This window comes from Seriola lalandi, unplaced genomic scaffold, assembly GCF_002814215.2.
Source record: "Seriola lalandi dorsalis isolate HSWRI2012SDOR001 ecotype SW California unplaced genomic scaffold, Sedor1 jcf7180002054581, whole genome shotgun sequence".
NCBI lineage: Eukaryota > Metazoa > Chordata > Actinopteri > Carangiformes > Carangidae > Seriola > Seriola lalandi.
In genome coordinates, this window is record NW_019525134.1 from 3,000,697 (window position 1) to 3,018,169 (window position 17,473).

The window sequence follows — 17,473 nt, forward strand, 5'->3', positions numbered from 1 at the left end:
GGGGGGGGGGGGGGGGGGGGGGGTTGAATTCCTCTTTAAAACTCTCTGATCTCCTGGACTCACCTGAAGCTGTAAAGCAACGTCGTATACCACACACACTGTACATCAAGACAGGGGAAGGAGGAGAGGAAGAGGATGACACAAAGCCTGTAGCAACAAAACACGTGACAGTGGAGAATAGGGAAAGTATTGATTTATCTTTGATATGACTTGATTGATTTTATTATATCGACCATGAATGCATTCTTTGTTCTCGACTTTCGCAACCTTTTTGTTTCTGGCTCGTTTACTCGTGAAATGATGATCTTGTCATTTTGGTGAATAAAAAAAAAATCGCCTCGTCCAAGTGCTGCATGGACTGCGCTCTGATTAAGATGGATGGTCCTGTTAAGGCCGGTGTAGAACAAGAGCGGGAAGACTGGGAAGGCCTTCACGTGCCCACGAGCCTCGGCCGCCTCAGCGCCTCAGCTCCTCTCCCTCTGCCACTAATGGCTTCATTTTTCAGCAAGGAGCCAAAGAAGCCCAGCTAAGGCACTTCATCACTGTCACACACGGAGACAAGGAAGATACCGAGGCTGGATGGACGAAAGCTCCACCGCTACATTTACATCTTCTACCAACTTATCCCATCCCATCACTGTGATCGTGTGAGCAGCCTTCAGGCAGGCGGTTCCCTACGATTGAGCTGATTCGGAAAGTCTTTGACTGGTTAATAGGGATGTGCTTGTTTTTGAAGTGCTGCGAGCTGGTAAACGAGCCGTGGATCTGTGTGCAGCGACACGACTCTCGGGCTGACAGAACAGGTGGCAGGACAGCAGGAGGTATTATCTCTGAATCTATTATACAGTAAATCAGCACTTGATATTCCATGACAGAGATCTCTCATCTGCACAAACTTGTGTGCAGAAGGTTCTTGGGAGAAAAAGCTCTCATCTATCAAAAGAGACTTTAGAACAACATTCAGGAAGACTGGAGCACCCTCTGTACCAGCTCGGAGGAGAGACTTTTTTGTTTCTTATTTTTGCTTTATTGATACGACAAAACCCAACGGCAGTGGCAGCAAAAAAACGAAGAAACAAAAACAAACAAAAGTCCAATAGAATGAAAGAATCAACCGAGACTTACTGTAAATCCTTCTGTGTGGTTTCTATGCTCCTTTACACCTTTCACAAACGTATACATTACACTCCAAACAAGACTCCACTCTGCACCATTAGCATTTATGAAAGAGCCAAAATAAACAGGCCGTTAATGAGAAATTCAATCCAAACTCTAATCTAAGAGGTGATACGATTTTAGAAAGAATCTAGACATTTAAGTGGGACCGAACAATTTGAGTAACATTTCAATTTAAAAAACATTTAGTTAATTTAGTTTCAATGCAGTTTTCTTTCTTCATCCATTAGCCATACCGCTTATCCTTTTAGGTGGGTGGCCAATCCCAGCTGACTCTGGGTGAGGGTGGGGTGCACCCTGGTCAGGCCGCCAGAGTTGACGTTTAGAGACAATCACATTTACAGGCAATTTAGAGTCACCTAGCGTGCATGTGTTTGGATTGTGGGAGGAAGTACCCGCAAAAAACTCACGCCGCCATGCAGAGAACATGGAAACTCCACGCAGGAAGACCACTGCACCACCGTGCCGCGGTTTGTTTGAATTTATTTTAATTAGACCAGGTGTCCACAGGCGATGAAAGCTTGAGCTGGTCTGTTCAGGTCTGGGTCTGTCAGTCAGAGAGGAGGACCGTGGTTAATCTCTTTTGTGCTGGACATCATGTCTTGGCCGCTGAGTTGCCCCCGGTAACAAACAACATGATTTCCACCATATGAAACTGACCGAACATAAGAAGCTGTTTGAAATCCAGATGTAACAAGATTAAATAAGATGAAGATATCATCGCAGAAATCTTCAGAAACGGGAAACTCCCTTCACAAGTGAGATCCTCCGCAGCGCCAGATGTGTGGAGTCAGAAGCTGCAGGCCGTGTCGCCGGTGTTAAATGAACGCTGCAAATATCCAACCATCTCATTATACTAATGCATCACTCCACAGCCATTCCTCTTTGTTCCCATGAGGGGGGCGGGGCGTGCACAAATCTGTTCTCTTTCAAGTTAAAACAACTAAATCATTGACTTGTGTAATGAAAAAATCATAGCATAAAGGGAGAGTTGTCAGTGAGCTGATAAGGAAGCAGAGCACACAGTCAATTTGTGTGAGAGTCCTCTGCAGGGACTGAAGGTTATCTGCAGCTACTGTATTAATGGTGGCACCAACCTCGTCTTCTATTATTGCGAGGGCGTGTAAGACTGTCACATCCCGACAAACGCTTTGTAATTAGTCATTATGCTAAGTGGAGTTGTTTAGCCACATTCGCTGAGTGTCACCATCAGTTATTTCAAATCCCAAAGACAGAATGCGTCTTGAACATTCAATATTCCAGTTTGGAGCAATGACACTGATTGCTGTTAGAAATTAAAGAGCCATTAGTTCACGCCCTCTCTCCACTGAGAGAGAGAGAGAGGGAGAGAGAGAGAGAGAGAGAGGATCGTTCCTGTTGTCTGCTCCTGTGTCGGCTCTGCAGCCCGTCTTCTGCTGACGTCACACCTCAGACCACAAAAACAAAAACAACCCTGAAGTGTAAAATAACAGCCAATCACAGCGGTCATCCGCTCCGAATGCGTAAGGGTTGTTGCAATTTCCATAAGAGCGTCGTGATTTCTCAATTACAGAGTAGCTGGTCGCCCATGCGGGGCTGACTCATCTGGAACATACAGTGGATGGATCACGTGCTGAAAGCTCAATTAATAAGAATAACACTGTGGCCACACAGTGAAAAAATCTTGGTCTCATTAGCAACATAATGTTGCATTAGGCTAATGGGACATTAGAGAGGGGATTGCCTGGACTTGAACCACCGTGTAATTATAGTGATTATTTTCTTTTTCCACAGGGGATTTTATCGAAATATATTATTATCAAAAAGCAAATGACATACTTTTTACTACTGTCTGTGAGCTGCTATGTGTTGGGATCATTGATTCATTTTCCTGTTTGCCTCTTTGGATGGATATATACAGTTTATTCAGAGTAAACTGCCTCCTTCACATCTATTGGCTGCGTTGCCATTAAAGATGGTATAAAGACATTAAGAGCGTTTCTATCTACCTTTATGCAGATTTTCAATTAGCATTTAAAAAAAAAAACCTGCCAGCAATTCTCAAGTCAAATGTTCCAAAAATGACTTTTTACGTTCGGCTGAGGTGGAGAAGTTGGTGCATTGATAAAAACTAAATATGACAAAGTGCAATGGAGACGGACTTCAGGGAAGAACTGTGATGTGTGTGGAGTATTTGATCAAACTGTCACATGTTAGTGACGAGATGAAAAACGTTCATGGCATTAATACTTGCAACAAATACGAATGCCATATTTCCATATTCTCCACATGGTTTTCCGTCAGTACATGTTTGACTGGCGCTCTTTTAATTGTGTCATCTCGTTACACCGTCTTCTCTCTGGTTTAATAGCACTTTGCATTGTTGGCCCCAAGCTGTTTATCTTGATGTGGCCGACTCCTAATATCCACAAAACAGCAGTAGATGGAAAGTGACTTTAATACTTTCATTAACATTTCCTTTGCAGAAATGTGGCTGAAACTGTTGCTGCATTTACATGACACTTTACATACTTTTACTTTAATCTAGGTTTATGACGCAACATGACAAACTCGGCTGTACTTTGTGTTTAGCGCTAACTGCTAAATGTCAGCATGCTAACATTGTCACTATAAGTATGTTAGCATGCTGCATTTAGCTTAAAGGAAGTACGACCGCACAGAGCTGCTAGCACGGCTGCAGAGCGTTGGTCTTGTTTTCATTTGACCGCAGTGAAAACATCAATCAAACCAATAACGAGATGAACCTTTGTAATCTGGCATCGACACTTGTAAACTCATTAATTGATATCATTACCATCACTGTCAAGGGTATTGACAAGGGAAGAGTTTAGCAGTTTTTCATTGCCTGTGTCATTTTTCTGTCTATAAGGATTAGGGAAATATTCAGCTCCGTCTTTATACAGCATGTTTTCTGAATCCGAACACAGTGAGTTTGTTTTTTAATGTGGTAAATGTACACAGCCGGTCGCTTTCAGTGCACAGCATATGCATGGCCATCTGTATATTTAGTCTTGATCGACCTTACAACGTAAATACTGCAGACACTGCGCTGTATGTTCATGGAGGAGAGAGACAGTAGAGAAGCTTCACGGCGAGTGTGTGAATTTTTCATTATAAAAAAATAATCTTTGCAGTCATAAAAGAATATTGAGTATTGCAGGCCACAGTCTGCACTTGACTGTAAGCAGGAAAATTCAGCCAGCGCTGATTTGTATTTCATCCGTAACGCTGACATCACATTAATATGGAAGGTATCCAACAGTCCAGCTCCGGCAGGAATCATTTTAGATGCTATTGTCTTGTTGCATCTTCTGCATTTTATTTTGACGCCTAATTTAAAAATATCAGCTGACTTTGTAATTAGAGTGTAAAAACACTTAAACACAACAGCGTGCTACTTTTCTTTTTTTTTTTCAGAATCTTGTGGCTTGTTTAAGTGGAGTCTATTTCATCTGCCACACTCCAGAGAATAAAGCAGAGAGGTGGGTCTAGTCTGCTTGGGGCCATGTTCCTCACTAAAAGCCAACTCCAACCCCTCTCTAACCCCTCGCCACTCTCTCATAGCACGGCAGGTCACTCCGTGTTGTGCACAAAGGCACCGATGATTGGATCTCACTCAGCGGTGGCTGCTCCTCATCCATGATTGCAGGGTGGCAGTAATAGGGGGCCTGACCTCGACTGAGACTGGCAGAGAGAAGCTGAAAAAACATTCTGGGTGGCTTTCACTCAAACTTCTTTTCCTCCTCCCCCCTCCTCCCTCCCCCCCTCCCCTGTGAAATGATGTGAAATGACAGAAATATTCAGAGTCAAGGTGGTTGCACTGGATATACTCTGTGTGCACGTGTCTCAGCAAGAGCTGACTGCACTCCTCTCTGTGTGTGTCCTATCTCCTGCTTTCCATCGCACCTTTCTACCAAAATAATCAGCCCCTTGGCTGGAAGCTTGGTTTTGTTTTTAGCAGGCTGGCACCCAGAGGATGTGTTTAGCTTTCCCAAGGTCAGCTGTCTTCATTCCAGGCACGTTGGATTGCTGTTGGGTGCCGGGAAACAAGCAGACTTTTTTTTTTTTCATTTTTCATTTTTTTTTTTTTTTTAATCGTAGTTGGATGGACGGTGCATACAAAACGAGCAGCAGAGGTCTCAGGAATGGTAAAGAAGGAAGAGATAGTCGTGCACAGTGGTTATGTTTGACATTTAAATGGGGGCTCAAATAAGAGACATGTGTAATTTCTTTTTCTCTGCTGTCAAAGCTCTGTGCTTTAATGAGTCACAATGAGATCAGATAGACAGACTTCAGCTGAGACGTTGGCACCTTTTCAACAAACAGCTGTTTTGATTTGGTGAAATCATGCCGAGGCACAGTCCAACAGTCATCTGACTTAATTAAACAGAGATGAGTTTAGACTGAGAATGAGTTTCTGTAAAGTGCTTCACTCACTTTTCTGTTTGTGCTTTGGCAACACAGCGCAGAGTGACATAAGAGTGCGGCTCCGACTGTAGTTCTGGGAGATTTCTCCTCTATAGAAATTGCAAAACACTCCTCGCTCAGATGCAAAAACTACACTTTCATGTGTAAGAGTCACCATGTGCATCATTTGGAGCCGAGCAGACAACACAAGCGGGATGATAACAGCTCACATCGACACACTCTGAACTAATGAGTGGTATGAGAGAGATACATAGCAAGTCAAAGCGAGAAGTTGGCAGAAAATGTTTGGACTTTGGTGGAGAAACATCTTTGGCAACCTCAGAGACAGAGTGTGACAAAAATAAACCCCTGTCCCATTTTCAACACAGACAGATTCGCCACAGAGGAAGACGGCGAAGCTGTCTGTACGGCGACATCTGGGCCCGTCCTGGCACACAGTTCAGCTGCCGGTTGACAATCTGGAGGAGAAGTCGCTCGACCTCGGCGCGGGGCTTCGCTCCTCGGGGGATCAGACTGTGATTTCTTTGAACCTCTCCTTCGGCTGGTGTGCGTCTGCTCCAGCTGGCTTGATGCACAACCACATTCTGCTGGAACTCGTAAACTCGTCCGAGTTGCCGTGTGCAGTGTCTCAGGGGAGAAATGATTAGCACCGGACCGCTTCTGATGCGATTAGCGGGGTCACCGACAGGGGAGGGATGTGCTCAGGTCCGCGAGCCTGAGTCACTCCCCGCCTGTCGCTACGCTTGCACATCACATCACAACACAACTCTGAGGAATTCTAGGGAGGGAGCATATAAAGATAAAACTGCTTGTGTAGGATTATTATTGATTCCAAATCATCTTTATCCATCTCTCTGCTCCCTGCTGAGTGACAGAAGGGGAATGAAATGATTTTATGTAAAACAATTATTCCTCAGCACAATTGAGCACCATGAAAAACGCTGGTGCCACAAATTTGCAAAACAAATCTGGTGGACTCATAACAGGAGTATGTTCACATAGGCTACTGAGGTTGTTTATTTCAGTCCTTATTAATATTCACAAATTGAAATAAAACACGAAAAGGCGCAGGCTGAAGCTGAAGCTTATTACTCGTACTGTCTTTACATAACGTTACGTGAGTCTGCAACCCTCTCGCTGCCACTGTGCAGTCAGAGACAACGAGAAGAAACTTTTTGCCGCCAGGATTAGACACGTTCACTGTTAAGTTTATGCAGTTTATGCGATCTCGGTTTTATATTTATTTAACACCATATTTTTAAACTTTTTTATTATTATTATTATTTGCCAAACAAACTACATATTTTTAATTCATTGTCACAACTCATCCACAGGTTCACTCATTGGAGGAGATAAGCATCTTCTTTTTATATTCGTCTTTACCCATGTTCTTTTAAATGCACTAATAAGTTCATACAGGCTCTCTATGATTTCAAACAACCTCTGAGAACAGTTTGGGTTATAAGTTATATAACGATAAGTCTTAGAAGTTAAGAGGATTTTCTTTTCTTTCCTTTTTTTTTTTTAAACATTATGTTGTTGGACATTTCTGTCTGTCTGAAAAAACAGGGTAGAGATGGACAGGAAACAAGATAAGAGAGGGTTTATAATATAAAGCACAAGGCTGGAATCAAACCATCAACAATGCAGTTACAGTATGTGCTGTGTGCTTTTAGAAATGACACTATCAGGACGTCCGAGAGTGAAGAAGAAGACGCTGAATACACTTATTAATATGGGAGAGGGAAAGGTTGGGGAGGACGATGATAGAAACTGCAGGTCAGCTGTGCAAATTAATTGCTGAATTAATTTGTGCATGTCAGTGTTGGTTTCTTAAAATTATTTAAATATTGGCACTGATTTTTTTTTTTTATTTCTATCAAACATCACTTAACAAAGAGCATCTGTGTTCCTGATGAAAGCAAAGGCTTAAAAATGAAAGAAATAACTAAAACTTAAATAAAGGATGTAATGTTTGGTTCCTGCTGCAGGTTCTGGAGCTCGTGAACAGAGAGTTTTCAGTTACGATGCTTTGAGGAAACACCTCTTAAACTTAGACAGGTTCATAAGATCATTTCAGTCTATAATCCTCTCAACCATAAGATGCTTTTGAGCCACGAGGCCTTGATCCTGGCCTTCAGTCAGTGGTAATGAAGCTTGGAGAAACTTCTCTCCTCACTCGTGTCACAAGCACCGTTTCCAACTATCTGCTCCACCAGCTCGTTCTGTCTTCATCCAATCACAGACGGACACGGGGGCCTTCAGCCAATCACTCGTAAGCTGTCAGACTTTAAAAGTGCTCTCTCTCTCTCTCTCTCTCTCTCCGCTGTCATTCAGCTGTCACTCCAGCACCACGAAGAATCCGTGACCCACCTTCACCCCTTCACCACCTCAGCTGTGGATGCCTGACCGTCTCCAATCAAACCATCCCATCAGAACTTTCCCTCTCATGAAGGTGTTCCCGTCCTCGAGCTCCATTCCTCATCAGCTTCATCTGATAGGAAGCACCTCTTCCCATGGTGATTTATTCCTTCTGTTCACAATAAAATCAATTTTATTTCAACTTTCTCATCCTCTTTTGTGTCGTATTAGTCTCTCCTGTTTGAACTGTGAGCAGTTTGAAGCTTCTTTGTGTCTTCGTCCTCTCTAACAACCATAAGACTCTTGTCTCCAGCATGTATGTGTCTAACAGGTCGGTAGAATGTGTAAAAAATCCATATATTCAAAAAAAACCAGAGCTGGCTAGCTTATGACGCTAACAGCATGCAAAACATAAAAGGTCAATAAAGTAAATTATCAAGTAGTGCATCCATGGATTTACTGTACTCCATGAATGAAACTAATCTGCCTAAATACATTTGGCTCTCCAAAAGCCGCACTGCACACGACGTCTCTGCAGCATTTCACACAGACACTTCACATGGAGGACGCGACCCCGCGACCCCCGCGACCCCCGCGCTCCCTGGAGAACAATGTACGTCAAGTGTGGTCCGACATTTCCTCTCAGAGCCACGTGAGAAGACAGAACTTCAACAAGCTACAAAACAAAAAGATCGAAGCTTTTCCTTGACATATCATTTCCATACCGTCCATATGGAGCGCATTAATGCATCCAGCCTCCACAGTATCTCGTGTCCTTGCTTACTCAGCAAATACAACTTCAGTTGCATCTCAGGTTTCATCATCTGCTTTGGCCTTTGTTCCACCGCTATAAGCCTCAATGTTCTTTTAGCCAGCAAAGCAGTTTTTTCGGATACTTTGAGATTGAACTGAAAATGTAGCTGCAACATAACACTGTATGGGGTTGAAAACCTCTTTCCAAACACAGCTTGGAGTCTTATTGCATTTTGTGAATGAGAAGCAGAAGGAGCTGAGGCAGTAAATTACCCTCTTTCTTTCTGAGGTGCAACTCCATCCCGGAAGGATGAAATGATGTTAGAAAAACTTCAGTAAAACTTCTCCATGTGACTCATCTTGCTCAGAGGGCAGCAGAACACGGACAGTGGAATTTATTATTAAAAATCACCTTCTCTTATCCGAGGATAGAGATAAGAGCGGGTTCCTCAACTGTGTCTCTCTGCCCCGTCTCGCCCTCTTGCTGGGAGTGTCAGAGAGTCATTTGGAGATAAGTCTGCCCCCTGCACTCTCCGTCCACACCAGCCGTCCATTATAGAGTTTATCAAATGTCCAGCAGACATGCTAGGTCTAAATTAGCTCATCGCCACACCGGCAAGTGCTTCAGTCAGTGGCTGATGTGTTCTCACAAATCCAACTGATCTCCCTAAACCATCATTAGTATATTCCTCTCCCTCAACTAAAATGATTCCCCAGTGGCTCAACTCATAATTTCACAAAACCCATCAGCTACAATTATTCACCCATAAATATTTCCATGAATTACCACCGTCCTGTATGATAATGATCAAAATCAACCGCGACCTCTGGCTTGACAGAGCCAGACAGTTTCAGTATGAGAGGGTGAGGGCAAAGATGCTGGAGCACTTCCACAGTCAGCTTCAAAGAAGAAAATCTAATTTAAAAAGTTAGTAGGACCAGAGTGCACCGGGTGCAGGGAGGCTGAAAAGTGGAAGGGTCACCAGGGAGTCGTCAGGGTGACAGTATGAGGAGTGAAGTTTACAGCCCAGATCACAGGCTTTCAGACTTCAAACATCTGCTGCAATTTGTGTCAAGAATTGTACGTCTGTCTTCTGTCTGTATTTACATTCAGTGGGACTTACACTTCCTGAGAATGTTGTTAAGTCACGTGTCCACTGAGAAGAAATGTCTATAAATCATTCCCTTCAGCACCAGAGTAATCCAGTGATAGGTGTCTGTACATCATTGGCTACAGTGCAAATGAGAACTTCGAATAGCGAAAGTTAAACATCCATTTAGAGCTGCAAAATTAATCGAAATATAATCGAAATATCTAATATTGAAATATCCAAATCACAGGAGCTGCAACTGTTTTTGATAAAAGGTCAAATGTGTCACGACATTGTTTTGCATTGTGAGCACCATCAGTGTGGTGGTGCTACAGAGACGCCCCCGACCTACAGATCATTCTCTCCAGACGTAAAGGAACATGATTGTTTGGTACAAGACCAACAAAAATCACATCATCATTATTTTAAAACATTTTCAGTGACGATAAAATGCAAAAACTTTGACTTTTCCATGCTGAACTGTTAAATATGTGTTGACATTACCGAGGCTCAGACACTGACACTTGCTTCTATCTATGCATCTACAGTGATTTTCCCTGCATTGAAAAACTGTAAACAACAATTTAAAATAACATCCAGGGGGCAACAGGGCTGTTAGATGTCTTGATTTTGTCTGAGGGGGTGTCCACGGTATCAGACTAGAGGAACGTACCCTCGGGGTTCACGAAACACAAATGCATTTTCATGCAGTGAAAGATTCTGACATTATCCCACAGAGCTTCATGTTTTGACACCGTACGCTTTAAAGACCTCCGAAAACATGGTATTGATATGGATGAAATCTTCCTCCTATCCAGCCGCCTGCTGTGTCTGGGTGATTGAACCAGTCAAAGAGAGAGTTGGCTGAATAGAGTCAGTGCCCGCAGCAATCTGAAGCCAATCTCCAGACTGCTGCAGCACAGAAATGAGGCTGTCCTCTTTTCCACCTGCCTGTGCTGCTGCTCTTTAATTGACACAGCACTCTGGAGCGCAGAGCGATCAGCTTCCTGATACAAAGTGATGTCTGTCAGTTAGCGGCAGACGTTCATCGCCCGACTGCAATCACCCCCTGGACTACAGGAACATCGCTCGGAAAGCTTCTGCACAAGAGCGCCTTCACTCCTGCCGGTGCAGCACCCGCCTTCATCCCACATAACAACCACCTTCTACCGGTGATAGCAATACAACAACAACAAAAACAAAATCTCTCAAAACTTTCAGACAATTCCCCTCTTTCATTTCCCAGCAGAATAAAAGTTGTCAGGAGTTTACGGAGGTTTTGTTTTGCTCGGTGCAGCCACAGGGTTGATTTTAAATACAGGTTTTCTGCCTACACCTTTCCAGGATTGTAATCACCAGCAGCCCTCGACTGCCGTCACACAGCTTCGTGCATAACAAAAATTGTGCAGGCTGATGAGTCATGAGCTAAAACCTCGGCTTAATTACACTGGGGACTCAGGCTCTCTGTCACTTAGCTCCGGGCCAATGAACCAAATGATTTTCTTATTAGTTTCCTACCAGCTAACGCCCCAGTTTTGTTTGTTTTAGTTCGCATGTTCATACCCAAATGTTTCTAACTGATTAGTTAAAGCTGAACAAAAAAAAAACCACAAAAGGAATTCATGACATTTCTCATTTATCAGTGAAGAATTAGCAGCTGGAGCCGTGGTGATCAGCATAATCACCTGATCATCATCAGGCGATTTCTTATTTGAATAAAAATATTTTACGTGATTATCATCAGATAAGTTTCTGTTCTCATTTTTAACAATCTTAGTGGTAGATTTACTTTTATAGTGGTAAATTTAATTACAATTACTGAACATCCTTATAGTTAATTTAGTGGAGCCTGATATGTATAATAACACCCCACACACTCACACTGACAGAGGAGAGCAAGGACAGAGGAGGCACAGCGCCAAAGGAAAGCTGTGTTTATTGGTTTTGCTCCAGAGCACTTATACGTCTAAAAAAAAACCTAACAGCAGACATGTAAAATGACACCGCTGCTTTGTTGACTCTCAGAGATGCTTTAAGTTGCATCGTCTCTATTTAAACAGTTTTTACACATCGCTTTCTTCAACTAAGTCAAAATGTGGAGTGTATCATTGAGAAAGCAACAGACCGTGTAAACAGATCCATTATGGACAGTTTGTGAATATGAGCTGCAGTTATAGTTGATGTAATGCTGTGGTGAATTGTTCAGGCAGCAGTCAGTCCATTCATCTTCCTTTAAGACAGTATCAGTGCTTTTGCATGCTGTTTGCTAATTAGCACTAAACACATACTACAGGAGAGGCTGATGGGCGCGTCGTTAGTTTCGCAGGTATTTGGTCGGAAATGAAAACTTTGACGTGATGATGACGACGATTGATCCTCTGGGAACCATCGATGTCTGCACCACATCTCCAATATATTTGTTGATATCGCTCAGTCTGGACCGAAGCGGTGGACAGACTGACATTACCGTTCACACAGCCACATCATTAGTGTGGTTGAAAACACGGCTGTTGGATCTTGGTAAGGCCGGTCTATGTCTGATGCACAGATTAAAAGATGAGGCTAAACTCATATCCATTCATTACTAAGAGTTTTAAACATTCAGATCAGGGCCTCTGCCTCTCACATGCTGCTCCCAGTTGACAGCAGACACATCCTCTTCCATTTCCTCGTAGACTAGTTAGACTGTAATACTCACATCTGCTGCTGGAGAATAACATACGACTTCAAATGGAGCCGAGCCAACAATGCATTTCAGTCCTTATTAAATCTGGCATGTTGACTGAGATGCCACATTCTTGTTTATAGCTACAGTCAGTTATGTGGCATGTCCATATGTACCGCTGCCTCCTACACTGACTAATTAGATGGTTTCTTGGCCCTCTGACATGTTTACAAGATGCTATAATATCCACTAAACATGTTTTTTTGTTTTGTTTTTTATAATGTATTGTTAGATCCACCATCAAGATAGATACAAAAATATCCAGCAATTCTCTGCACATCTTCCGGCTGGTGCATTCAGCAGAGTCTAAGCCAGCTGTGGCGAAGTGAATGAAAACACAGTGTTGATTAGTAAAGTACAAAAAATTATATGCAAGTTTAAACCAAACCTGCAACAACTGGAATCCACTGAGTAGTGACCCCCCTTTGTCACCTGACTTCCTCCTTTGCTCCCGTCATTATTACTACAGCTGCTAAAGGTCGCCTCACAATAAAACATAACTATGGGTCATAATGAGCCGCTGCACCACGACCTGAGGAGTTTTTCCACAGGAGGACAGCCTTGGGTTTTTTTGTCAAACCTATTTATATGAGCTTAAACACCATGAAATTAAACAACTTTTTTTGTATAATCCCTAAATGTCACCATGGATACAGTGATTTACACTGTCGGTTACAACTTGAACCCCGTATTAAAGCCCGTATTTGTTTACATTTTGGAAATTTAAGATCACCAACAGAAACTATTAGCAGGTGTTGTTCTGCTCTGTACAAGGGCATGAACGGACAACTATCAATGCATCAGTTTAATCCTGAAGAAAACTTCAAAATTAAAAACCTTCTAAAGTTATGAGGAGCAAATTGCAGCAATTGGGCACAATGAGCTTTAAAGCAACCTACATTGATTGCTGCAGAAGCTGTTGATCGTGTTGATAAGCCGGCCAGACTACAATAACTCCCTGCTGCTTTTAGATCACCTGCACGCACCTGTCCTTTTCACCTTCACTCAGTATCTGTGCCTCACGTGTCTTCCTCAGGGCCTCCCCTGCAAGGCTCCTGCATCTGCCTTACACTTTGATAACATCTCATTTAGCAGGTGGAAACTTCCCTAACAGTACAAAAAGTATCCCAAATTCTAACAACCCAACTCCAGTTTTTCATCCAATCAAAGATTTGAAAAAAACAGCTCAAATGGCCGGGAACACTGATCAGCATATGTCCAAGGATTTTTATACTGATTTCTTTTATACTTTTTATCGCTGTCATCATAGGCGGCCCAGGTGTGTCACACAGCTGATCATGTACAACGAGTCGTCCATTAACATGAACAACGCTCCGCAGCTTGAGCTTCAAAATAGTCGGAGGGAGAAGAAAGAAATATCAGCGTGGATTTGAGGTCAGACGAGGGCAACTACACAATTTATCGACAGACATTCTGCGAAGGTGTCGAGAAGGCGCTTTAGTGCCGTCCACATTTAGTGGTTTAAAAGAGGAAAGAATACTGTGCATCTCCATTATTGTCAGGAAACAACAATCAGTCAATCAGCAGCTGTAGAGGACTGAACACAGCTGTGAACTGGTTTAACAGAGGGAGTGAATAAAGGCAAACACAGTATCAATAACACAATATCTGATGACAGCGTCTCCACTGTTTATCACTGCACCCATATTATTAAAAGTTATAATAATAGCCATAATTATGCTTTGTGTGTGCTGCTAGCTATTTTTTTTCTACAGTGTGGTTTTTCTATTGCTTAGGAATTAAATTTGTACACTGGTTGCTATGGTAATAAAATGAATGAATTGTGAAATGTATTGTCAGCCAAGCACTACAACGACAAATCAAATGATTTTCTTCTCAAATATTTTCTCAACTTGGCTTTTGGAGGAGGCTTAAAAAATCTTTCCCCGAGGCCGTCAGGATATAGATTTTGAAAGAAACACATTGAGTTGCTTGAAAAACAAAGAGAGAGAGAGAGTGAGAGAGAGAGAGAGAGAGAAAGAAAGAGAGAGAGAGAGAGAGAGAGAGAGAGAGAGGGTGTACAATTTTTTTTTGTTGTTGTTGGTGTCGAGCTACATTAATGTAATGACCCTTTCTCTTATCATAACAATGGATCTATCAAGCTTAAATCAACTCTCACATCAGCTTCTATGAAGATGGATTTAATCCTTCAATCCAGTAATTATTGAAATGTCATTTCATTACAGGCACACACAGATCCCCTGGTGGCCGCCGCCGCGCCGCCGCCGCCACCCCGCTCAGCGGTTGGATCAGACTTCAGAAGAGACCAGAGCTGTTGGCTTGTTGTCTGAGTCCTGGCATTCACAACTGTCAGCCCTCGGGCTCTCGAGCCATGAGGCTGCACTCAAATCATTTGCAGTTTCCTCTTTTCCCCAACTCTCATGTTGAGACACAAAAGCACAGAAATGCAAATAAAAGTGGGTATTAAGACAATCAGGGGCACGTTGGCCGAGGATCTAAAGGCCTACTGGCTATAGATGTAAAGTTCAATTAGCATGACATTCTGTATTATGATGGTCCACTAGGCTTCTCCGGATGAAGACAAGAGAGGACGGTGGGGAGCCGTACAGTAGTAAGTGCTAAACGAGACAAAGACCACACATCAGAAAGAAGCATGAAAAGAAACGGTGGGTTTTCAGGGGTTGTTAAAGAAGACGGAACAATTTAATGGAAAAAGGGGAGAAGGACAATGTCAGTGACTGAAAGGCAGAATAAGAGCTTTCCTATCCAATAAAACACCTTCAGACCACAAGATTTATTGCTCTTTGCTGTGTTGTTAGGATTTTAGAGACAGGAGCAGTTTACACAGTGGCTTTTAAAATTAGCCAACGGCCGTCACAGTTAAAGCTAACATGTGGAGAGCTGGTGGTGCTCCATAGCTTGTTAATTGGTGAGACGCAGCAGTGAGATGCACACGGCTACACGCAGGATGCTCGACAAGCCAAGGTAAGGCTGCAACAACAGTGTGACATCTGGAACATCAGCAGGCAACTGTACAAAGACTGGACTGGTGTTCGTGTCTGACAAGCTGAACTTGCATTTTCTCTTAATTGGAAGAACTTTTTTTTTGCAGGAATGCCTGAGAGAGTGGTGCGATAAAGTAAAGCAATGAGAAAGTACACAGCAACAATAAGCTTATTAGCATGAGAGCTTTATGATTCATTAAGCAGTTTTTGATCAGCACATAGGACGAGAGCAGCTCAAATGAATTAATTTACCGTCTTAAAAAATATATATGTTTGCAACTTTTAGTTCTTTAACTATAAATTATATAAACTTAACATTTTTCACTGAGCCTGATTCCCAAATATATTCTTTGGTTTTCAGTCTATTTTTCCTTCCACTGGTTTCCAATCATTTCAGCAAGAAAATCAATTACCAGAGCTTAGAAACAATAAAGGCACTTGAATGCAGACTTCATGCTTACTGTGATCAATTACACAACTCTACCAAGTGTCAAGACTCTGCTAATAGATTTTCATGCCATGTGGAAATGAATGGAAGCCTATGGAAACACAAGGGTTAAAAACATCTGGACTGACAGTAGAGCTACAACAATTGAAAAAAACAAATATATGATGGTTCCACAGTCTGAAATGTGAGGATTTTTCCTTCCTTTCCTTTTCTTACATTTAAAGAGGCTATTTGTAAGTTTCCTCTGCTGCTGAACGTGGTTTCTTGCCTGGAGCAGCAGGTGGTGATTGTTGCTTGACAAGCGCTTCCACCATCGTTGTCTTTATAATACAAGGGGTTATAAAACGCCCTCTGAGCTACAGTACAGACGGAGGCTACAGTGAGTCAGTATTGGAAAGTGACGAGGCTAGCTGGTTAGCGTGCTAACTTCAGTAGAAGAAAAGACGTGATAGAGACGAGAGTTAACATTGGTGTTGCTTTCCACCTCTGGAGACAGATGTTGGCGAATAAAGGAAAGAAGTTTCAAGCTGCACTCACAACATTTCTTCTAGACTGGTATGTAAACAGCTGTTAATGCTAATATTAGCTATGTAGCAATAGCAAAACTTACAAATTATAATTACAAATCATGTTTTTATACAACTAACCTGCAATAGAAAATACATTTGGCGGGAAAAGTAACTGCGACCAGATTACGTTTTCTATAATGAGGATATATTATTAATTCAAGGATTTGGGGAAATCACAAATATGTTAATAGTGAATATATAAGTAAAATATTCACAGAGATGTATTTGTTTTCCAATAAAATATCTGATCTTGCAGTGTCTCCTCTTCCTAAATGTAATGCTTCATTCAATCAAAGATACGTTGCCTCTCGACATAATCCAGCCAGTGGTTACGTTTCCTACAAAACAAGTTTATTGTTGCAGGTTATTTGTGTAGAGACATGATTTCTAGGAGACAGGCTTGTTTGTAAAATGCAGCATGAGCTGTACACACACATGCAGGCCTTGACAAATCTCTGGCAATGACAAATCCCCAAACTATTTACCTTCATTATTCAGCCTCTTCACCACAACACCTCAATAAAATGACAATTTCATTTCTTAAAAGCCGGAGTCGGCCGTTCCCGTGACATCTCAGGTGGGTTACAATGGCAGGCTTCTGCTTCGGCGGGTCTCCGAGGCAACCCTGACATTCCATTTCAAATTAATTTTGGACAGTAGAGCTTTTATAAATCGAGCACACAGCGGAGGCTTCATTCCATCTACGAGAGGGAAAAAAGACACAGGGCAGAGTGTCAGCCCATTACAGATGCTTTGCGCCGTGCGCCTCTTGAAATCATCAGGCGGTTGTTTGAATGTAGCAGCAAGTGTAATTTATGTGATTGTGGTTGTTTGATGATTATGGTAAAAATGCAGTGGTTAGGTTTTTCTATTTTTGCAGTGCAAATAATAGGGTCTGCCTGTGCAGTGGTCAAACACTTGAAATAAACACGTAG

At 42.4% G+C, this 17,473-nt stretch overlaps 1 protein-coding gene across 1 annotated transcript in view; it reads right to left on the reverse strand.

The window, feature by feature from the left end:
- The window catches only part of srrm3 (serine/arginine repetitive matrix 3), a 74,374-nt gene that overhangs the window by 35,876 nt on the left and 21,025 nt on the right, over positions 1 to 17,473 (reverse strand). The gene's annotated exons all lie outside the window — the stretch shown is intronic.